Source organism: Gossypium arboreum, chromosome 8 (assembly GCF_025698485.1).
Source record: "Gossypium arboreum isolate Shixiya-1 chromosome 8, ASM2569848v2, whole genome shotgun sequence".
Lineage (NCBI taxonomy): Eukaryota > Viridiplantae > Streptophyta > Magnoliopsida > Malvales > Malvaceae > Gossypium > Gossypium arboreum.
In genome coordinates, this window is record NC_069077.1 from 138,360,087 (window position 1) to 138,382,028 (window position 21,942).

The following is a 21,942-nucleotide window of genomic DNA, read 5'->3' on the forward strand; positions in this document are numbered from 1 at the left end:
ATCTTCATTTAAGACTGTTTATGGAGATGAGCGACTCTTTCAAGCTAGCCGAAGTACCCGAAGATGCACTACGATTAAAACTATTCCCGTACTCATTGAGGGACAGAGCTCGAGCCTGGTTAAACTCACTACCATCGAACTCGATTTCTACATGGCAAGAGTTAGCAGAGAGATTTCTTGTGAAGTATTTCCCTCCTAGCAAGATTGCTAAGCTGAGAAATGAGATTACTGCTTTCCAAAAAATGGATGATGAGTCCTTGTATGAGGCATGGGAAAGATTCAAAGAGTTATTACGAAAGTGCCCTCATCACGGAATTCCACATTGCATCTAACTTGAGACATTTTACAATGGTCTCAACACTCACACAAGGATGGTAGTAGATGCTTCTGCTAACGGTGCTATCTTATCTAAGTCTTACAATGAGGCTTATGAAATCATCGAGAGGATCGCCAGTAACAATTACTAGTGGCCAACCAATCGAGCAACGTTAGGAAGACGAGCTACTGGAATCCATGAAGTGGACGCTCTCACTTCACTTGCATCCCAGGTATCTTCGATATCTTCAATGTTAAAGAATTTTACCACTAATGGGTCTAACAGTTTTGCAGCTCGACCACCTAACCAATATGAGAATATAGCATATGTCTATTGTGGGGAAGGACATGTGTTTAAAGAATGTCTGTCAAACCCAGAATCCATGTACTACATAGGTAATCAGAACCAGAACTGAGGAAGGCAAGGGCTGCAATCCAACTTTTACAACCCATCGTGGCGAATTCACCCCAATCTTTCCTAGAGTAACCAAAGGGCTGGAGGCAGTAACAACTACGCTCAACCTAGACCAACCCAACTGCCTAATTTCTCACAGCAAGTTCAAAAACCAGTTCAGGCTGAATCATCCAATAGCTTATAGAATTTATTGAAGGCATATGTAACATCCTGATTTTCGGATTTATTCGCGGTTTTTAATATTTTGTAAAGATTTTAAAAATTTTGTATTTGGATGTGAAATTAATATTTTGAGTAGGTAAATGGGCTTATAGAAGGCCCATGTGTTGGCCAAAACCCGATTGAATTTTTGAATTTTGGACTTAGGAGTTAGGGGTTCTGGCTAGGTGGTCCTTGTATAGAGTTATGGGCAAATTGCATCACAAAAAGAGCCTTTGTATAGTGGCCAGGGTGACGCCACTAGGCTCCTAAAAAGGTGGCATGTGGAGCTTTGAGGGAGGCATGGGATCGATTCCCTGTGTTGACAAATAGATGCATTTATTTTTAAGTGCAGGAGGGGTAGTGTTGGAGTCGGTGGATTACGCTAAAGGAGAGTTTGGATCACCCAAACGCTTGGATTAAGGAGTGATAAGGGAGAGATTTAAGGGATTAGGAGAGAGGTTAGGAGTTGGCCGAATTTTGGGAATTGAAGGGGGAAAAATCGGCAGAGGATTATGAGGTTAGTATTTCGGCACCTAGGGTATTGAGTGGTGCCGTTCCTTTCTGCTCAGACATCACAAGGTTTTTCTTTTCTCTCTTTTTCCTCTCTAGTCGAAACTACCACTTCCCCTATTCTTCTTTTTCTATTTTTCTTCTTCAAAACTATTCATCAATTCTGCTGTTCATCAATACTTTTGCCGAATCCATAAAAGCCAAAATCTTGAACACACATTACAGGTACCGATTTCTTCAGAGCCAAACCCTTTAACATTGTGTTTCCATTAATCAACAATTATTCTTTTTGAACTCTAGAGACCTGTCGGCAATTCTACATCCAGGTTATAGTTCCACATTGTCATCTCCTTCACCCAAAAGCCAAAAAACCATAGATTTGGGGGCTTATAGCCGAAACTTCAAAACTTTGGGAGTCGAGTTCTACCGTCGTTTGAAAGATAAATCTGCATCAGATTGCATGGAGATCAAAGAGGAGTAAGGGGTAAGTGTTCATCATCTCAGATCTGGTCATATTTTACAAAGTTAGGAAAAGCCGAAGTCCCTAAAATCTAGGGAGGTGTCGATTTGGGCATGTGGCTCTAAGGGTTTTAATCGACATTTTCGTCAATGATTAGTGTCTTGTTAAGTGTTGGATTGAAGGCGTGGGTTGTTGGAGCAATCGGATTCGGAGCTAGCTATCAATTTTGGCAAAAAGGTAAGGTTTCAAAGGCTTTTAGGGACATGGTTCGATCATGGATAAGTAAGTTTTGGGGTTTAGTGATTATGGTTTGTAAATAAGAACTGTGCTAATCAATTGTAGGACATTGGAAGAGATCTCAGTAGCAGTCGTCGCGAATCAGGTATGTACCGAACACCCTTTCTTAGTTCAATTCGGCAAAAGTCGAAATGCCAAAATTCCGGCATTTCATGGGCTTGTGAGTATGCGAATGCTCTCAAGACGTGGAGTAATTGTTAGATCTAGCACCGCAAGGTGGTAAGTAAGTTTGTGTGACGTCTTAGCGTACTTCGGAAAAATAGGGCCTCGATAGGCCAAAACTGGGCCCAATGGGCTTACGGACCAATATGGGTAAGAGATGGGCACAGTAGCCTGTTAGCTAGATGGTGGAACCAAATTGCTTAAAACTGCTAAAAATTACTGAAATAGCTTGTGTAGTTGCGTAAGTTACGAAATTACCCTAAAGAGTATAATTACCAAATACCCCTAGGGTTTAAATTGGCTAAACCGCATGATTGATTAATCTTGTATTTTACATGATATGCTTTTATTAATATCATTGCATAGGATTGGGGTATTGATGGAGGAAGTATTGAAAGTAGTTCATCCACGTCTCGGAGGCTTTGCCTCAACTTATCGATATTTGAGTGCGTTCTTTAAATTGTGGAGTGTAAATTTGGGTGGGTTGAGATATTCCCCACATGGAGTGTAGAAAGTGATGCACGGGGCAGTGTAGCGGTTGGTGGGTTGAGTAGTCTCCCAGATGGGTTTGCATGCATTACTACTATTGTTACCTATGTTACTGAACTGGGCCTATGGGCCACACTGTTATGTAAAAAGGGGCTGAGGCCTTGCTACTGTATTCTGAAAAGGGCTTCGGTCCACTGTGTACTATTATCTGAATGGGGCTTAGGCCCAATGGGCTCAAGCTAATTTGGGCTTTGGATGGGTTTCTGTATACACTGAGTTTTCCCAAACTCACCCCTTTTTCCTCCATCCTTGCAGGTGAGCCCTAGTTGGTGGACTTGGAGCTGGGCGAGATTCGGAGTGGCCACACATTTTCTGCAAATTCGTTTTCTTCTGGTGAACTAGATTTTCCATATTTTCATTTATGGTTTTGGGTTTTTTTTTGTAATAAGGCCGCTAATTATTTTTATGGTTTGGGTTGTTTCTTTATTATTTAATTCTATTATGATAAAACTGATCTATGATAACTAACGAAATAGATTAGCTCTAGGACGCGTTTTCAAAAACATTAAGTGATTTCAAAATAACACGAATACGAGTAAGACTTTCGCTAAGCAAACGTTTTCAACCTTAATCATTTTCTTAAGATGGACCTAACCAAACGGTTTTCTCAAAATTATACGAGATGTTAGAGTGTGGCAATGGCGGTGTGCATGTCTAGGATTGGATCCGAAGGAGCTTGGTACTTAAGCGATCTGACGGACTCACCTCCTCTTCTTCTGGTTTCCTACGGTGCATGACTTCCATTCACTTTAACCTACTTTTAAAAGTGTCTTTACAACACCAACTAAGTTTTCCAACTAAGTAATACGGAATGTTTTGAACGCTTCGATGTGGCGCATCAGATCTGGTCATAACGTCTAGGCCGGGTTTGGGGTGTTACAGTATACATGGTGAAGAATGACGCCACTCTAAGGAATTTGGAGAATCAAGTGGGCCAGCTTGCTACTGAAATTAGGAACCGTCCACAAGGTGCTCTACCTAGTGATACAGAAAATCCGAGAAATCCAGGGAAGGAGCATTGTAAAGCACTAACATTGAGGAGAGGAAAAATGGTAGAGCCCAACATCATTAAAGTTGAAAAGGAGCATGCTGAAGCTCAAGATTTGGAAGAAGTTCAACCGAGTGTGGAAGTTCCAGTTCCACTAGAACTAGAACCTGCAAGACCTGAAAAGGTAACCTCAGAACCAGCCAACTCTGATCAGCCAACCAATCCGTTAGCAGCAGAATTGCCGCCAAAGACAAATCAACCAGTACCAACTCCAGTATATAAACCTCCACCACCTTACCCTCAAAGACTCCAAAAGCAAAAACAGGAGGTCCAATTCAAGAAGTTCTTTGATGTACTCAAGCAACTACATATCAACATCCCATTGGTTGAAGCACTTGAACAAATGCCAAAATACGTAAAATTTATGAAAGATATCCTGTCCAAGAAGCGAAGACTTGGAGAATTTGAGACGGTAGCTTTGACGAAGGAATGCAGTACATATCTTCAAGACAAATTACCCCCTAAGCTGAAGGATCCTGGGTGTTTTACCATACCATACAACATTGGAGCAACTTATTGTGGTAAGGCACTATGTGACTTGGGCGCAAGTATCAACTTGATGCCTATGTCGATATTTAAGAAGTTGGGGATAGGTGAAGTTAGACCTACTACGGTTACACTTCAGCTAACAGATCGATTCTTAGCACATCCAGAAGGAAAAATCGAGGATGTATTGGTACGTGTAGAAAAGTTTATATTTCCTGCTGATTTTCTAATTTTAGATTTCGAAGTAGACAAAGAAGTACCAATTATCCTGGGAAGACCATTCTTAGCAACCGGAAGGATACTTATTGATGTACAGAAAGGCAAACTTACTATACGCGTTCAGGAAAATCAGGTAACATTTAACGTTTTCAAGTCAATGCGATTTCCTGGCGCAATAGATGATTGTACTGTAGTATCCGACTTAGAGGATTTCATAGTGGAGAAGGAACTCAACTCTGTTGAGGATCCTCTGGAAAGAATTTTGACATCAGACCCTCCAAGTGATGAAGAGGAGGATGAAAACTTAGCTTTGTTAGAAGCTAATCAAAAGGGATTTAATCCACAATCTCGTTTTGAATCTTTGGATTTAGAGGAGAGAGATTACACACAGCCAAAAGCGTCAATCGAGGAGCCACCAAAACTAGAACTCAAGGTATTATCTTCTCATTTAAAATATGTTTATTTAGGTGATGCTTCTACTCTGCCTGTGATTGTTTCAGCAGAGTTAGCTACTGAGCAAGAAGAGAAACTTATCTTAGTTCTGAAACAATTTAAGAAGGCTATCGGATGGACCATAGCCGATATTCGCGGTATTAGTCCATCTGTATGCATGCACAAGATCATCCTAGAAGATGGTGAAAAAGGGATGATCGATGGAAAACGAAGGTTAAACCCCATCATGAAGGACGTAGTGAAAAAAGAGATTATTAAGTGGATAGATGCGGGTATCATTTACCCCATTTCAAACAGTTTATGGGTAAGTCCGGTTCAGTGTGTACCAAAGAAATGAGCTATCACAGTCATAGAGAATGAGAATAACGAGTTGATACCGACTAGAACAGTTACAGGATGAAGAATCTACATTGATTACCGGAAGCTGAACAAGGCAACTAGAAAGGGTCATTTCCCTTTACCGTTCTTAGACCAGATGCTGGATAGACTCGCGGGGTGAGATTACTACTGTTTTCTCGATGGATACTCGGGGTACAACTAGATTACGTTAGCACCGAAAGATCAACACAAGACCACATTCACTTGCCCGTACGGTACATTTGTATTTAGACGCATGCCATTTGGTTTATGTAATGCACCTGCTACATTTCAAAGATGTATGATGTCGATTTTCACTGACATGGTTGAAAAATTTTTGGAAGTTTTCATGGACGACTTTTTAGTGTTTGGAGATACGTACGATGATTGCTTAGCCAATCTAGCTAAGGTACTTAGGCGATGCGAAGAAACGAACCTAGTACTTAATTGGGAAAAGTGTCATTTTATTGTACGAGAAGGTTTCGTTCTGGGGCATCGGATAACAAGACATGGGATCGAGGTAGACAGAGCAAAAGTAGATGTTATTGAGAAACTCCCACCTCCAACATCTGTAAAGGGTGTTAGGAGCTTTTTGGGCCACGCCGGGTTCTATCGAAGATTTATCAAGGACTTCTCCAAAGTTGTTAAACCTTTATGCAAATTATTGGAGAAGGACACAATATTCAAATTTAATGAGGAATGCTTAAAAGCTTTCAATGACTTGAAGAATCGATTAGTCACGGCACCCATAATTGTCACACCAGAATGGGACTTGCCATTTGAATTACTGTGTGACGCAAGTGACTTCGCAATAGGAGCTATCATGGGCCAGCGAAGGAACAAAGTTTTTCATCCCATCTACTATGCAAGCTGTACTCTGACAGGAGCTCAGTTAAACTATACAGTAACAGAAAAAGAGTTTGCTTTCGACAAGTTTCGATCTTATCTTATAGGTACCAAGGTAACTGTCTATACAGACCACTTAGCAATTAATATTTACTTTCCAAGAAAGTCGCTAAGCTGAGGTTGATCCGATGGGTACTTCTACTTCAAGAGTTCGATTTGGAAATTCAAGATCAAAAGGGAGTAGAAAACCAAGTAGCAGATCACTTGTCCAGATTTGAGCCGCAAGAAGGGAATTCTCCACTTGTACTGATTCAAGAAACATTTCCAGATGAACATATACTGAAGTTAAGTCATGTCCATAATACCCCTTGGTTTGCTGATATTGCTAACTTTTTAGCTTGTGGTTTAATGCCGTATGATAAGACATATCAACAAAGGAGAAAGTTTCTTCACGATGTGAAGTACTATTTCTGGGAGGAACCATATCTGTTTAAAAAGTGTGCAGATCAGATGATTAGGAGATGCGTGGCAGAAGAAGAAATACCGAAGATCCTATACCACTGTCACTCAGCCCCAAGTAGGGGTCATTTTGGAGGAACTCGTACTGCAACCAAAGTATTGCAAGCCAGATTCTTTTGGCCAACACTATTCAAGGATGCATATGCATACGTAAAGAGTTGTGACCGATGTCAAAGAGTTGGAAATGTCACCAACAGAAATGAGATGCTTCGAACAAACATCATTGAGGTCGAATTATTCGATGTTTGGGGTATTAATTTTCTTGGGCCCTTCCCTTCGTCTTTTGGTCACAAGTATATACTAGTAGCAGTACATTATGTGACAGCCCCAAAGTGACCCTAGTCGGGATGTGGTTTCGGGACCACAAAACCGAGGCATAAAAATATTTTAAAATTTATTTTGATGCCTATAATATGTGTGTGCTCATGTGTGACATTTTTGATGATTGATTTAGTGTTATAAAGGTGAATTTCACTAGAAGGGACTTAGTAGTGAACTTTGAAAGTACGATAGGGAAATGTGTGATGACTAATTAAAGCATGCATGCAAAACTATGGACTTGCATGTCAAATTTCCCCAAAACAAGCTAGTGGCGGCCATGACATGGTTTATGGGCAAAGAAAACATGTTGAAACATGTTTTGTTAATGCATGATGAATTAAATGATAAAATAATTAATGATGTTGGATGAGAAACAAAAAATCAAAAAATAGCTCATCCTTTCCCCATTGCGTGCAAGTGAAAGAAAAACAAGAAAAAATTGTTCATCCTTGTTCTTTCCTTTTTGGCCGAAAATACTAAGGAGGAGATAGGATTTTTGCTTCATGCTTGGTTTAGAAGAGATGTAGAAGGAGATTTGGCTAAATTTGCATCAAGATTAAGGTATGTATGAGGTTGTGTTAGGAGTTTCATGCATGTTTTGGTTGCTAAATTGATGTGCATGTTAGCCATGGTTCAAATCCTTGTTATGCCATGGAAATGGCATTTGGCCAAAGTTGTTATTGTGTTAAAGCCATTGCATGCTAAATGTGAAGCTTGCTAATGATGCATGCAATGATGGATTGACTACTCTTGAAACTTCTTTGTACCAATTTTAAGTAAGACATTGAGTTTTTTTTGTTTAACCATGATTGAAGTTGAAAGGGCATGATTGTGATGTATTCGCCATGATGCATTCATGAGCATGGTTCATGCTTCTTGCATGTTAGTAAAATTTGTGTTTTGGATGGCTATGGACACCTTGAAATTGACCTTGCACTTATATGTGTATATATGATTGCACATGATATTTTGATTATGAAGAAAGTGATGAATATGTTGTTTAAAGAAGAAGTTTGTTGAAGAATGTTGTGAAATTTGCATGTACATTCGGCCTAGTACACATATGATGTGAAAATCTTGCAATTTATTTTTGATTTTATGCAAGAATGACTAAGCATAATCGGCCACATGAGGGGAATTATTGTGCATGCATTCGGTTAGAGGCAAGCTTAATGATGCCTATTCTTGACTTAGGTAATCGGCTACCTTGTTGTGAGCTAAGGCGAATGTGCGTAATTAAAGAAAATTGACTAAAGTGCTTAGTTATGTGATGTTGAATCAATGATATGTGTATTCGCCAAGGCTAGCAAGCGAGACTTTAATAAATTGAATTTGTTTGAATTAGCTCAAGAGCTTAGAGGGCCACAATTGGATAAGGGGAAGGAAAAAGTGATCGAATAGCCGTCAAAGCCGTTCGACAACATCCGAGGTAAGTCCTCAAGAAATGACCCTACTCGAATTATGTGAAATGAAAAATTGATGTGTAATGACTATTGATTTATGTGTGTATGAGTATTTGAATGATACCGGGCTAAGTTCAAGGCGATTATGCTAGTGATATGTTTGTGTTTGAGCCTTAGTAACGAAAATGAAATATGAATGGGAAATGATTATTGATGTATATGTGTGCATGAGCAATTGAATGATATCCGGCTAAGTCCGAAGACATTTATGCTGGTAATTACATCCGGTTAAGACCGAAGGCAATTGTGCTAGTGACTACATCCGGGCTAAGACCAAGGCATTTGTGCAAATTGTGAAATCCGGGTTAAGTCCGAAGGCCTTTGTGCGGGTTACCATAACGGGCTATGTCCCAAGGCGTTTGAACGAGTAGCTATATCCGGTTAAACTCGAAGGTATGTGATTTGAAAATTATAAGCTTGCTGGAAAATTTTCAGCTAATGCACTTGTGAAACTTCCCAATAACAAGGTATGTGTTGTGTGTGCTTATGCGCTAGGAGTAAGAGCGTATGAATATTCGCTCCTATGATGGAACGAGTTATCGGCCTTATGAAGCCGTTATTTGTGTATGAACATAAGAGTTGGGATGGTGAAGTAAGTATGATTATGTGAATGTGTATTAATGAAATGATTCATTTGGCTATGTGAATGTAATGCTTTGGTTAAAGCTGATTTTATTGCTTGAGACTTACTAAGCATAAAATGCTTACTCCGTTGCTTTGGCTCTCTGTTTTATAGATTTTGCTCGGTAGCAATCGGATTCGGGATCATTAAAGTCGAAGTCATCTACACTATCAAAGCCTCCATTTTGGTATAATTTTGGGTTGAACTTTGAAATGGCATGTATAGGACTACCCTAATGTTGAAGGTCATGTACCTTTCGGTTTTGTGTAAGCTTGGATAGCCATGCGAAAATGGCTTATATCGTTTTAGTATGATTCTATAATAGTTTGTATGATAATCATTATGGGGTATGAAATTGTTTGAAAGGATTAGCCATTGGAATGGTTAATCATAATCACACTTTGTGCTATGTGTGCAAAAAGGGCCATTTGAATCGTGGAAATCATGAAATAGGTAATGGTTACTTTGAAAACAGATGCTGGCAGCAGCAGTGGTGTGGATTTGAAAAATCACCAAAATTTGTAGGAATGGTATTAAATAATGAATAAATTATTTAAATGAACCTTAATGAGTCTACTTTCATGTGGAATAAACGAAACGGTCATAGGAGTTACATGTTAAGAGATATTAAAGCTATTGTGAGATAGGGCCAGAACGGTTTCTGGGTCCCCTGTCGCAACTTTAAAAATTTATTATAAATTATCCAGAAAGAATTAGGAGTCATGCCTTATATGTACAGATTCCATTTTGAGTCTAGTTTCATTAGAAACAAACGGCACCAGTATTAAATCCCTTTACAGAAAGATATTCAAGTTGTAACGCGCGAAGGTCAGAGCAGTCGATCCCTGTAACATGGGTGATTTTAACTAATAAACTGTACTAATTGGCCCAACCAAAAATTCTAGAAATAAATCCATGGATGGATATATGAGTCTAAATTCAGGGAAAATTTACGGAATCAGTTTCCGAGTTTTGAAACTCGAGATATGATTTTTAAGGTGACAGTGACGCAGATTTCCAGCCTGTCTGGAAATGTCAAATTGGTGGGTGAAATATGTGGATTTGGCTTGTTAACCCCTCGTGTCCGACACCGGCGATGGTCTCGGGTTCGGGGTGTTACACATTATGTGTTCAAGTGGGTCGAGGTAGAGGCATCTCCGACAAACGATGCTAGGGTTGTGATGAAGTTTGTGCAGAAACACGTATTCACGAGGCTTGGAACCCCGAGAGCCATCATTAGTGACGAAGGGTCCTACTTTGTGAACAAGTGGTTAAAATGGTTACTAGACAAGCACGGGGTGAAACACAAGGTTGCAACGGCTTACCATCCGCAGACGAATGGACGAGCTGAACTGGAAGATAAAGAAATCAAGGACATATTTGAGAAGGTAGTTTGCCCGAACCGACGAGACTGGTCCAAAAGACTAGATGACGCTTTATGGGCCTACAGGACAGCATACAAGACACCTTTAGGGATGTCACCCTATAGGCTGGTTTTCGGTAAAGCATGTCATCTACCTTTGGAGTTAGAGCACAAAGCTTACTGGGCTCTTCGACGACTCAACTTAGATCCTAAACTCGCAAAAGAAAGACAGATGTTCCAACTCAACGAGTTAGAAGAATTTCGAATGTTTTCATATGAAAATGCCAAATTACTCAAAGAGAGACTCAAGAAATGGCATGACAAACACATCTAGGTTCAAGAATTTGAAGCAGGTCAGCAAGTATTGTTGTTCAACTCGAGATTGAAGTTCTTTCTGGGTAAGCTAAGATCACGTTGGTCCGGTCCATTTACAATTCACAGAGTCTATCCATACGGAGTTGTTGAAGTCTAAGGTAAGAGAGGTAATTTTCAAGTTAATGCTCAGCGTTTGAAACACTATTGGGGGAATAAAATCAAACAGGATAACGTCTCGTTCATTTTATCAGATATTTAATATTTTTCGTGTTTTGTTTAATAAATAATTTAAGGTCTATTTTTTGGGTTTAGTATGTTTAAATAAATTCTGTCTAGGAGGTTGGAACTTAAGCGGGACCATTTGTGACCCCTCCAATCTTTCCTGGGAATTTATTTTAACATAATTTTCCAAGAAATTTTTCCCTAATAAACAAAATAAATTTTTGTTTTTTAAATAAAAGGGTCAAATTGATCCAATTTTTAATTTGCAACTCGATTTTTAATTTTCATTAAGTCTAGGGACTTAAATTGAATTCTTTTAAAGTTTGATTGCTCTTTTGTAAATAATGAAAATTAGGTGCATTTCTATGTAAATATTTTTTATTTTTTTAACATTATTAATAATTTGATAAACTTTAATATATAATTATATTCATTATAATTTATATATTAATTTTATCAACTTAGATTAGAATTAGGATTAATTTAATTTCAATTTCTATTTTATGTTTATCTTAATAATTAATAGCAATTGATAATTCTATATGCTTATATTTAATTATTAATTATTGTTAAATTTGAGTAGGATTAGAATTAAACTCTTATCTTAAATTATTAAATTAGACTAAGAATTCTATTTTAAGTCCTATTACTTATGCTATAAATACCACCTTATACATCCCATCCATGCATCAACCAATAACCAAAACACCTTGTGCCGCAACACCCCTAGCTCCAGTAGCCTAGTCGGCAAACACCCAGCAGCTGCCCAGGTCGCATTCTGCTGCTCTAGCGCCCCACCTGCGCGCCCTTGCTACTGCTGCCCAGACCACGTCCCAGCTCCAGCACAAGCTCCAGGCCTGCTCGACGAAGTGCTGCGCGCTTCTTGCTGCTCACCCTTGCGTGCTGCTGCTTGTTCTCTAGCCTTGTGCGGCACCCTCTTTGCACACCAAGCCTTAAGCCAAAATTCTTCAACCCTCCTCCTTTTAGTTTGCCATCCTTTTCTTGCATTAATTTTCTTTGAATTCTTATATTTTTGCAAAAAGGTCAATTATGCCTCGCAAGAGAACTCGCGCCTCTGCTCAAATTGATGAAACACAAAGCAAGTTCCATTGTATTGAAGCTAAAGAGAGATACAAAAGTACCTACAAAAATCAACAGATGCATCCTGAGAAAGGTTTCACACCGAAGGAGAGCAACTACAGAGACTTCATGGCACGTATTCGTCAAATTGCTGAAGCTCTCAATTGGGAACTGTTTTATGAAAAGAGACATAGTGTGGATGAGGAGCTAGTTCGTGAGTTTTACGCGAATTTAACTTCAAGCGAAATGACAGAAGTCCCTATTCGCGGAATCAAGGTACCTATAAATTCGAATGCTATTAATGAGTTCTTTGAATTGCCTGATTTTGAGAACGACGAGTATTCGTCTTTGATGAGCAATATCAAGCCGGAACTTCTGCAAGAAATTCTCGAAGAGCTTACAGTTGAAGATTCCAGTTGGACTGTGTCGAAACAAGGAACCCACACGTGTCGAAGAGAATACTTAACACCTATTGCAAAGGTATGGTTTTATTTCATCCGTTTCAACCTTCTGCTTAGCTTACATGGGACTATAATTTCATTAAAGCGAATGGTCTTACTATACTCGATCTTAACGGGTAAGACCATTGATGTGGGAAAGATCATCCTGAAAGAAATTCGAAACTGTGCCGCTAGACGTTCTAGCCCTGCTTACTTCCCCTTTACAATAACTATTCTGTGCTTGAAAGCAGAAATTCTTGCTAATGTCAAGAAGACAGGGTACACCCAAGGCACAATTAAGATTTGGACCTCTACCTAGTAGTCGGAGACTCAGTTCTACAACAACAAGTTGAAGAAAGTGAAGAGCTTGAGGAACCTGATGAAGAAGAAGATCCCACGATGCAATCATTTGAAGTCCCTGATAAGGTGGACCTAGTAGAGCCAAAAGATGAATCGGATGCTGGAACTCCAATGTTTAGAGCTCAGTCACCTAGCCCAAACTTTCGAGATGAGTTGTCAAATTTGATGGACTTAATGCAACACATGCAATGGCAGCAACAAGCATACTGGAGATACTCAAAAATAAGTGATGACTCGATTCGAAGTGCTTTCCAGAGAATATACAACGACCCATTTATTTTTGTGCCTGAATTTCCAGATTTCATATTCGAGCCATGGATTCCACTCTCGAAAAATAAGTGAAGCGATTCATGGAAAGGCAATAATGATGGAGCAAAAGATGAGTCCAAGTTGGAAGGATCTGCAAATAAATAAAAGGAAGGGATCTTAACTCTATTTTATTTATGTTTTTTAGGTTATTTTAGGATCAATTTTAAATTAGGAACTTTTATTTTTGCATAATAAAACAAGAGAAGGAAATCTTGAATAAACATGGACAAGTCATAAAGTATAAAGTGTGGCAATAGGTATATACATGTCTAGGATTGGATTTCGAAAGAGCTTGGTACTTAAGCAGTCACATTGACTCACCTCCTCTTTTCTGAATTCCTACCTGGTGTATAGTATCTATTCACTTTAAACAATGAGGACATTGTTCATTTTAAGTTGGGGGGACCGAAATTTGAAATTATTTTCATCCAGAATAACATTTTTCTTTTAATTATGATTAGGGTATATTTTTGTTCAATAAATTGAATTTTGTTAAGTATGAATTTTGTTCAGTAAATTTGAATTTTGTTCAATAAACTTGAGTATGAATAAAGTTCTATTTTTTCAATAAATTATTATGTAGTTTAATGATGACATGAATGTATTTTTAATAAAGCATGCAACTTCATACCATAAAATTTTTATCTCTTTAGGAAAGTTAGGTATGCATGAAAGTTTAAGTCTTTAGAATTGACTTAGTAGTTTCTTGAGGCGAAATCCTAGGAAGCTTGGAACATTGGAAATGATTTAGGCAACTATTTTTTGGACCGTTTGAGCCTTTTAAGCCTACCATGGTAAATTTTATCCTTTGAAACCCTACTTTGAGACTATATGGCCTAATTTTTGGAACCTATACAAATTTAGCCCATCACGTTTCTCTTAATTATCTTTAAATTACCCCAAACACTAGACTCAGTACTATTCAAGAATATCGTTTGAAAATAAGTTTGGGGGAGTTGAAAAGAACTATCAAATGCTCAAAAAAAAAAGAAAAAAAATTCTATGCAGAAAGCAAGTGCTCAATAATTAAAAAAAAAACACATATATTTGAAAAAGTGCATGTGAAAGTTGGTGATTGAAGGTTCGATTTATGGTGAGTTTAGGGTTTTTAGCCAAAATTTATTTATCTTTTTACCTACCCCTAAGCCCAGCCACGTTACAACCTTTTTAAAGACCTATTGATTCGAAGTTCCAAAGTTACCTACATTAGTGGAGAGAAATTGCTTTGTTCAACATATGAAGACATAGGTTAAGCTTAATGATTGCGACTTGATCTTGAATAAAGGATTAAAAAATTGAATTGGTAGGAATCAGCATGTCTTTATTAGGAAACATTTAGTCTAATTTTGCTATTGTAATAATTGTTGAGATTAATTTGAATAATATGAACACTTGAGTACCAGAATGATCAAATTTCTTATTCTTTGAGCATAAGTATATCAAATTCATAATTTCGAGAAAACTGTTGTTCTGAATAAGGTTTTCAAAGTGTTTCCAAGAAATTCTTTTCAAAATTTTTGCATTACTCGAGACGAGCAATGAATTAAGTTTGGGGTGTGGAAACACAAAAATTTATATACTTTTTCATACCCTTTTTACCTTAAAACCAGGCTATTCCGGTTAAATTCTTGTCAAAATAATTAAATATTATAAAATAATTAAATTATGTTAAAAATATGAACATTATGAATTTTAATTAATTTCATAGTTAATTTTGATTAAATTTGGTTATTTTTGACAGAATTACACAATTGGAGAAAAAGGGCTCGTGAACACTACGAGAAGAACAAAACTGAGAGTAATTTGAAGTATCGAGGCCAATTAATTTCCAGCCCAAGACGGCCCAGAAATGTGTATTAATTCATAATTAAATTAATTTTAATTTATTTCCTATTTAATTTAGGTTAAATGAATTAATTTTAATTACTTCTAAAGAAAGGGCCTAGTAAACCGCACTGGTGAACCGAATGGAGTGAGCCGAACCAGCCACTAATTGGGCTGACCAGAACCGACCATTCGCTGACCCAAATCAGAAAATTAGCTGATAAAATATTCTTGCAAAAAGGCCCTTTAAAAACCTCCAAATTACGTTCAAACCGCACATTTATTTTAGGCTTTCTAGATTTGCCCCAGCCTATTTTTAGCAAGGTTGAAAGCTTCAACCTTGCCATGTGTGTGGCCGGCCATAGGAGGGCTCTCTTGGCTACTGAATTTGCTATTTTTAGCAGCCCTCTTCAGCTATAAAAGCCACCCTATGCTGCCCATTTCAAAGCATCCCTCATTCCACAACATTCTCTTATCCTCTCTTCACTTCTCTCAAAGTTTCCTCTCCATTTTTCCATCCCATTTTCCCTTCCTCTTGTGCCAATTTTCTCTCTTGAGAAAGAGGTGTTCTTCAGCCATCTTGGGAAGCAATCAAGGATTCATAGAAGCCTTGCTCAGCAAAGACAACGGAGACTAAGAATGGAGCAACAAGTCAAGTCAGCAGAGAAACTTGGATTTGCTTTATTTCCCTTTCTTTTTAATTTCATTGTTTTTATGATGAACATATCTATGAAAAATATTTTTGTTGAAATGGTTATTTTAATCAATTTAGCTTGAATTTAATTAGTGTTGGGTTGATTATATTTTGCCTACTTGAATTATTAAATTAGTGTTTATCTTTGTTATAGGCTTCAAAGTGAAATGCTTGATTAAGTAAAATCATGCTTAGGTTATCGGCATTATAATTGTTTAGATAAATAAAGAATTAATTGTTTAAACGGATTGAAATTGCAATTAATGGACTCAAGACTTAATCAAGTGCATGTTTAATTCTTCTAAGGTAAGCGAAAATTAAATCAGCATTGTATTTGGCGATACATATGCCTTGCATAACTTGCAAGATTGTTGTGATTAAATTGTTTCAAGGTATGGCTACTTTGTTACTTTACATGATCTTTTACATGTTTATTAAGTTGAATTAATCGGTTAAATCGACATAGGAATATGCAAGAGATAATTTAATTCAATAAGTATGTATGTGCGATAACATGTTTACTTTATTAAACCTGTTTAGTCGGTTGAATTGGCATAGGGATATGTTCAAGAGATAAATGGAATTCTTTTAATTAGTAAATATGTTCATAAGTTAGCAAATTACTGGGTTTCCGTGAATTTATTCGTAATAGGAAAAGCACGAATTTAATATTTCTAAGTTAAACAGGTATAATTAATCCAACACAATTATATCATCTTGATTAAATCTTAATTGAAATCATGCACTAGAACTCTTTTATTTTATTTAAATTGTTTACTTAGTTTTAAAATCTTAGTTTATAAATCACTCTTTTCAAACCAAAATTATTTTTACCTCACCAAAGTGTTTTAACTAATTTCATAAATATTGCTTTTTACAGTCCCTGTGGGTACGATAACTCGACATTTACTTGTCACTTTATTACTTGTTACGATTGTGTACACTTGCACATTTCCACCGTTCCAGTAGGGCATTTAAGAGACAACATTAGCATGCATTTGACACATGTCAAGATTCACTAAATGGGAAACTTAGTATATATAGTAGGAAGAGAACATTTCAGATGGTATTTCTTTCATTTTGCTCTACGCTATGATATCGTAGTCAAGTTGCCAGAAACAGAATATTGTGGTCGAGCCACCAGAACATGTGGATATATTGCCAAATACAGAATATTGTGGTCAAGCCACCAAAATTGCAGATATACTACCAAAAGGTGTGGTTTAACCACCATAAATGTGCAGATTATTAAACTATCAAAATCTTCCTCCGTACAATATTATCTCAACCCCATGCATGTGATATAGCATACAGAACAAAAATTTTTAGTAGGCATGTTTAACATGCAATTTAGATATCTTTACGATTTAATACAATGGCATGCTTAACATGAGAATCAGAATCAAAATAACGACATGATTAACATGCAAATCAAAATCAGAATAATAGCATGATTAATATGCGAATCAGAATATTCATAAATCAGTGTCATGTTTATATTATATGCATATCCAATAACGCCATATATCACATTACATGAGTATCAAGAAAACATACATCATCACGATTAACAAAAAATTACTTAATCACATGCGAAATATCACGGATCTAAAGTTTCAGAATTACTTGGAATCTTCTTTTTTATCGGATTTTATCAATCCATCTGAATACTTAGCGTATTCACCCATTTTTACTTCTAAGAGATTTTATTGTACAATTATTTAATACTTTCATATATATATATATATATATATATATATATTTCTATGATTAAAAAATAATATCATATGTTTTTAATAAGGTAGATCCTCAAACCTGATATCGCAATTTCTGATAGAAGCAACTCTGTTTCCAACTTCTAAAGGGAAAGATCGAATCTTGAGTCCTTAAGTTTAAAAAAATTCCATATCGTATCAAATTAAAGTGATTTTAGTCAATAACCCTCATTTTTGCGATTAAGTAAAATACTTACTCAATCGGCTAATAAACACACTCTTCTAAATAGTAAGGTACGGATCTGGAATTTACGGATTTCACTTTATAGAAGAACAATAAAATGAATTGTTAGAATTATCCTAATCAAAAATAAAAGTAGGAGAGAATATCGTGAACAAAGGATCTTCCATACTTACATAAAATTGAAAGACTAGGGGCTCAAACAGCTTCCCATGATAAACCGATTAGAGAGGAGAATTCACAACTAGACAGAAAATAACAATATATATATAAATTGAATTAGAATTAGGATCTAAAATAATCCCTTTTATATACAAAATACAAGAATTTAGTGTTTAGAAAAATCAATTACAAGTAAAGGAGGAGAAAAGAAAAAAATGAAAAATTTTGGCAGTGGTCGAAGGCAGCGGCGGGATGGTGGTGCAACAGCACAATGGCGGCAGTGGTGGTGAGGTGGTGGTTTAGTGGATTTAAGTGGTGGTGGAGTGGAGGATAAATCAAGAGAAAGGGTGATTTAGGTGGTGAAAAAAATGAGGGAAAGGGGAAGGAGGAAGGAGGAGGAAATCAAAATGAAAAAAAAAAGTGAGCATGTGTTTACATGCTTTGGACAGCACTAAAAATTCAATGGAATGGAGAATGGCAAGTTTGGGGACAAAGGGAGCAAAAGGTGTATCGTGGAAGGAATAAAGGAGTGAAAAAGGGAAAGAAATCTTTCGTATTTGACAACTAAAGGGACGGAAACAAGGGGGTTTGACCCACTTGAATTTGTCAAAAGCTAAATAAAAAATGTGAGAGTGTAGGGGTTTGAACATGGGATTTTAACCACTAAGCTCCTTGAATTTAATTGAAATAAACTAATGAATATAAATAAATAAAATATGGGGTGTAACACCGATGGTGGTGCAATTGTGATAAGGAGTGAGTACACGTTGAACACCATTAGGACCTTTAAGTCCAACCTTGACATCATCTCTAGGGTTGTTGCTTCTATTGACTAACCATGGTTACCACAGCCCTTTCTACAAGAAGTGGTTCTGACCATCTTTGATGAAACAGTAAAAAGAGAAAGAGGGAGAGTTACTTTTGAAGTAGTGACGATCTAAAGGCAAAAGAAGAAAACAAAGAGAATTCAACAAAGAAAAGAATTAAGGCTCCGATAATGCAAAAAAGACTTGGGTCTAGGTTAAACACTTAGTGTTTACATAGACGCTGGCGCTCACAATAAGTTTTAACTTCTTAGGCAACCATTCAAATTCCTTAATCACAGCTCGACATTTGTCAAAGACTACGGGATTTTTGAAAACATAGTAGTGCCTGCAAACCTGGAATCTGCTATTTGAGGTTGTCAGTTTATTAGCACGATAATTGGAATCCCATGGGTATCCGCCATAGTTGAGAAGTTTGTTATGGCTATGTTTGGGCATTTCGCCAAAAATTATGTTACGTCTGATTAAGTAAGTTGGTTACTCACAACTGGTAATGGTGATATCAAGTTGGAAAATTCTCAAGGACGAAATCTTCGTGAATGAGGAGAGAGTTGTCACACCCGAACATCGACGGATTCGAGAAAAAAGGGTAAGTAGGAAAGCATTTTACCTATCTTGATGCACTATGGTAGCATAGTTTGCCACTTTACAAACTTCTAACAAGCTAAAGTTTTGGTGCATAAAGTATCCACCCATTGTAGTATCTGAGGATTTCATCTCGGGGTATTTTTCAATTGAAGAAAGAGTATGACAAACAAATAGTACACATTCGAGTTTGGCTGAGCATGACGTGCCTGCTAAGTATATGAGAAAGTTTCAGGGTGTCTTTATTACCACCCGACATACGAGTTACCACCAGAAGTATGGTACGCTCGATTTGCTCGAACATTGAGCAAGTGGGTCCTGCAATGGGATTGGTTAAGAGTCAACTGAATGGACTTGACTAGTCAAATAATATCTGCATGTAAATTTCCTTTTATACTTTTCTTGGTTTTGGTAGAGCATTTAAAGGACAACTTCAGCATGCATTAGACACTTGTCAAGATCCATTGAAAGAGACACTGGGTACATATAGTAGGTGATAAACCATAATATATACATATTTTACCCCATGCTTGGCATATTTTTGGAAGGATTATCATAAGATTTAATGAATTTGATGCTCCTAATCCTTTAATTTCATGTTTTATACTCAGGAAAGCTTAGGATAGCAAAAAAAGCAAGAAACAAGACAAAAACGGATAAATTAGGCCTAATTCAATATTTCACATGGCCTAGGCACTTCCACACGAGTAATCCACATGCTCGTGTGTGACATACTGGTAGTCGACATGCCCGTGTGTCATGGCCGTGTCAACATTAAACCAAGTCAGAATTGCACACGACCTGAGCACCTTTACACGGTTGTGGCACACGGTCGTGTCCCTGTTGAGCACAAGTCTAATTCTATTCGGAAAAGGCTAATTTTGGGATATTTTTGGCATTCCAAAGTCTATAAAAACACCCTAGAGGAGGATCAAAAGGGGACGTACAAAGTAGAAGGCAGAAAATACTCAAGGACAGCCATCGGAATCAGCTCGGAAGCAGGAGCTACTTCAAGACTGAATATCTCCATTCAATTTCCTTAGAAGTTCTTTGGGTTTCTTTATGTTTTGTTATTTTCCCAATTTTGAGATGTTTTCCATTATTATGAACTAAACTCCCTAAATACCTATGGGAGATGAAACTTAAGACAGATCTTATTACTATTTGCATTATATGATAAATACTTGTTCTTATTCTTAATTGTGAGTTTAAATCTTTGCTTTAATATTCCAGGATATTAATTTAGGGTTTGATGTGCTTATTCAGTGGAGCAAAAGTCCCTGTTTAATAATAGATCTCCCATAATTAAGCGAAGTTGCATGCAACCCCAGAGATAGGATGACATAAATCTGCCGAATTAAAGTCAAATCTAATAAGGGAATCTATAGATCGAGTTAATGCGACAATAGGGGTTTTAATTAGAAAGAGATTTCAGTTAATCAACCTAGAGTCTGTTTTTTTTAGTCTCAAGAAAGATAATAACACAAATCAGGGTTTTCTACAGATTAAGTCAAGTGAATAAATCGTCTAATTCAGAAGTAATAAATGAAGTCTAGGTGGATTCTTTCTTGGGTATTGTCTTCTCCATCGGCTTTCCAAAAGTAATTTTCAACTTTCATCTCTATCCTATTTTTAAGTCAATTAGATAATTAGTCTTAGTTTAAAAACATCTCTTTAATTCTTAGGCTAGATAATAAAAAGATAGTAATTACTAGTACTTTTAGTCCTTGTAGATATGATATTATCGGTCTCACCATAACTATACTACTGTTCGATAGATGCGCTTACCTTAATTGAGTTTTTAGTTAGTTAAGTGACCATCAAGTTTTTGGCGTCGTTGCCGGGGACTAAAACATTAGGAACGCTTGATTTTTATTACTTTAGCCATTTTTACTTTTATTGCAATATACTTTTTGTTTTTAGTTTAAATTTCTCTTTTCTAAATTTTTCTTTTTAATTGCTTCTGGCAGGTGTATCTAGTTTATGACTAGGAGGAAACCGTTAGGACCTTTTCTTTTTCACAGTGAGATCGAGAGCACAGCTCGCAGAAACTGAAGAGAAATAAGGCGTAATCTACAATACATAGAGGAAGATCAAGAAGAGGATATCCATACTATAACCGAGGAGATGGTTGAAAATTAAAATAATCCGTTGCCTCATGTGGTTGCCACAAATCCAGTGAATCAGGATCCTGCTCCTCGTACTATGTACGACTATGCTAAGCCCAATATAACAGGAACTGAATCGAGTATAGTTAGACCTATTATTGCTACAAATAATTTTGAACTAAAACCTAACACGATTCAAATGATACAACAGTTTGTTCAGTTTGATGGTTTGCAGGACGAGGATCCGAACACTCATTTAGCAAATTTTCTAGAATTCTACGACACCTTTAAGATCAATAGCATTTTTGACGATGCCATTCACCTTCGGTTGTTTCCCTTTTCATTAAGGAATAAGGCAAAATAGTAGTTGAACTCGTTACCACGGGGATCAATCACTACTTGGGACCAAATGACCAAAAAAATTTTACTCAAATATTTTTCATCGGCTAAAACGGCT

The 21,942-nt window shown here is 37.0% G+C and overlaps 1 non-coding gene across 1 annotated transcript; it reads right to left on the reverse strand.

The window, feature by feature from the left end:
* Positions 1-209: 209 nt before the first annotated feature.
* LOC128280138 (small nucleolar RNA R71) lies at positions 210-316 on the reverse strand. Its single transcript, XR_008270320.1, has one exon. It is a non-coding gene; the product is annotated as a small nucleolar RNA R71 (small nucleolar RNA).
* Between the last annotated feature and the right edge of the window lie 21,626 nt (positions 317-21,942).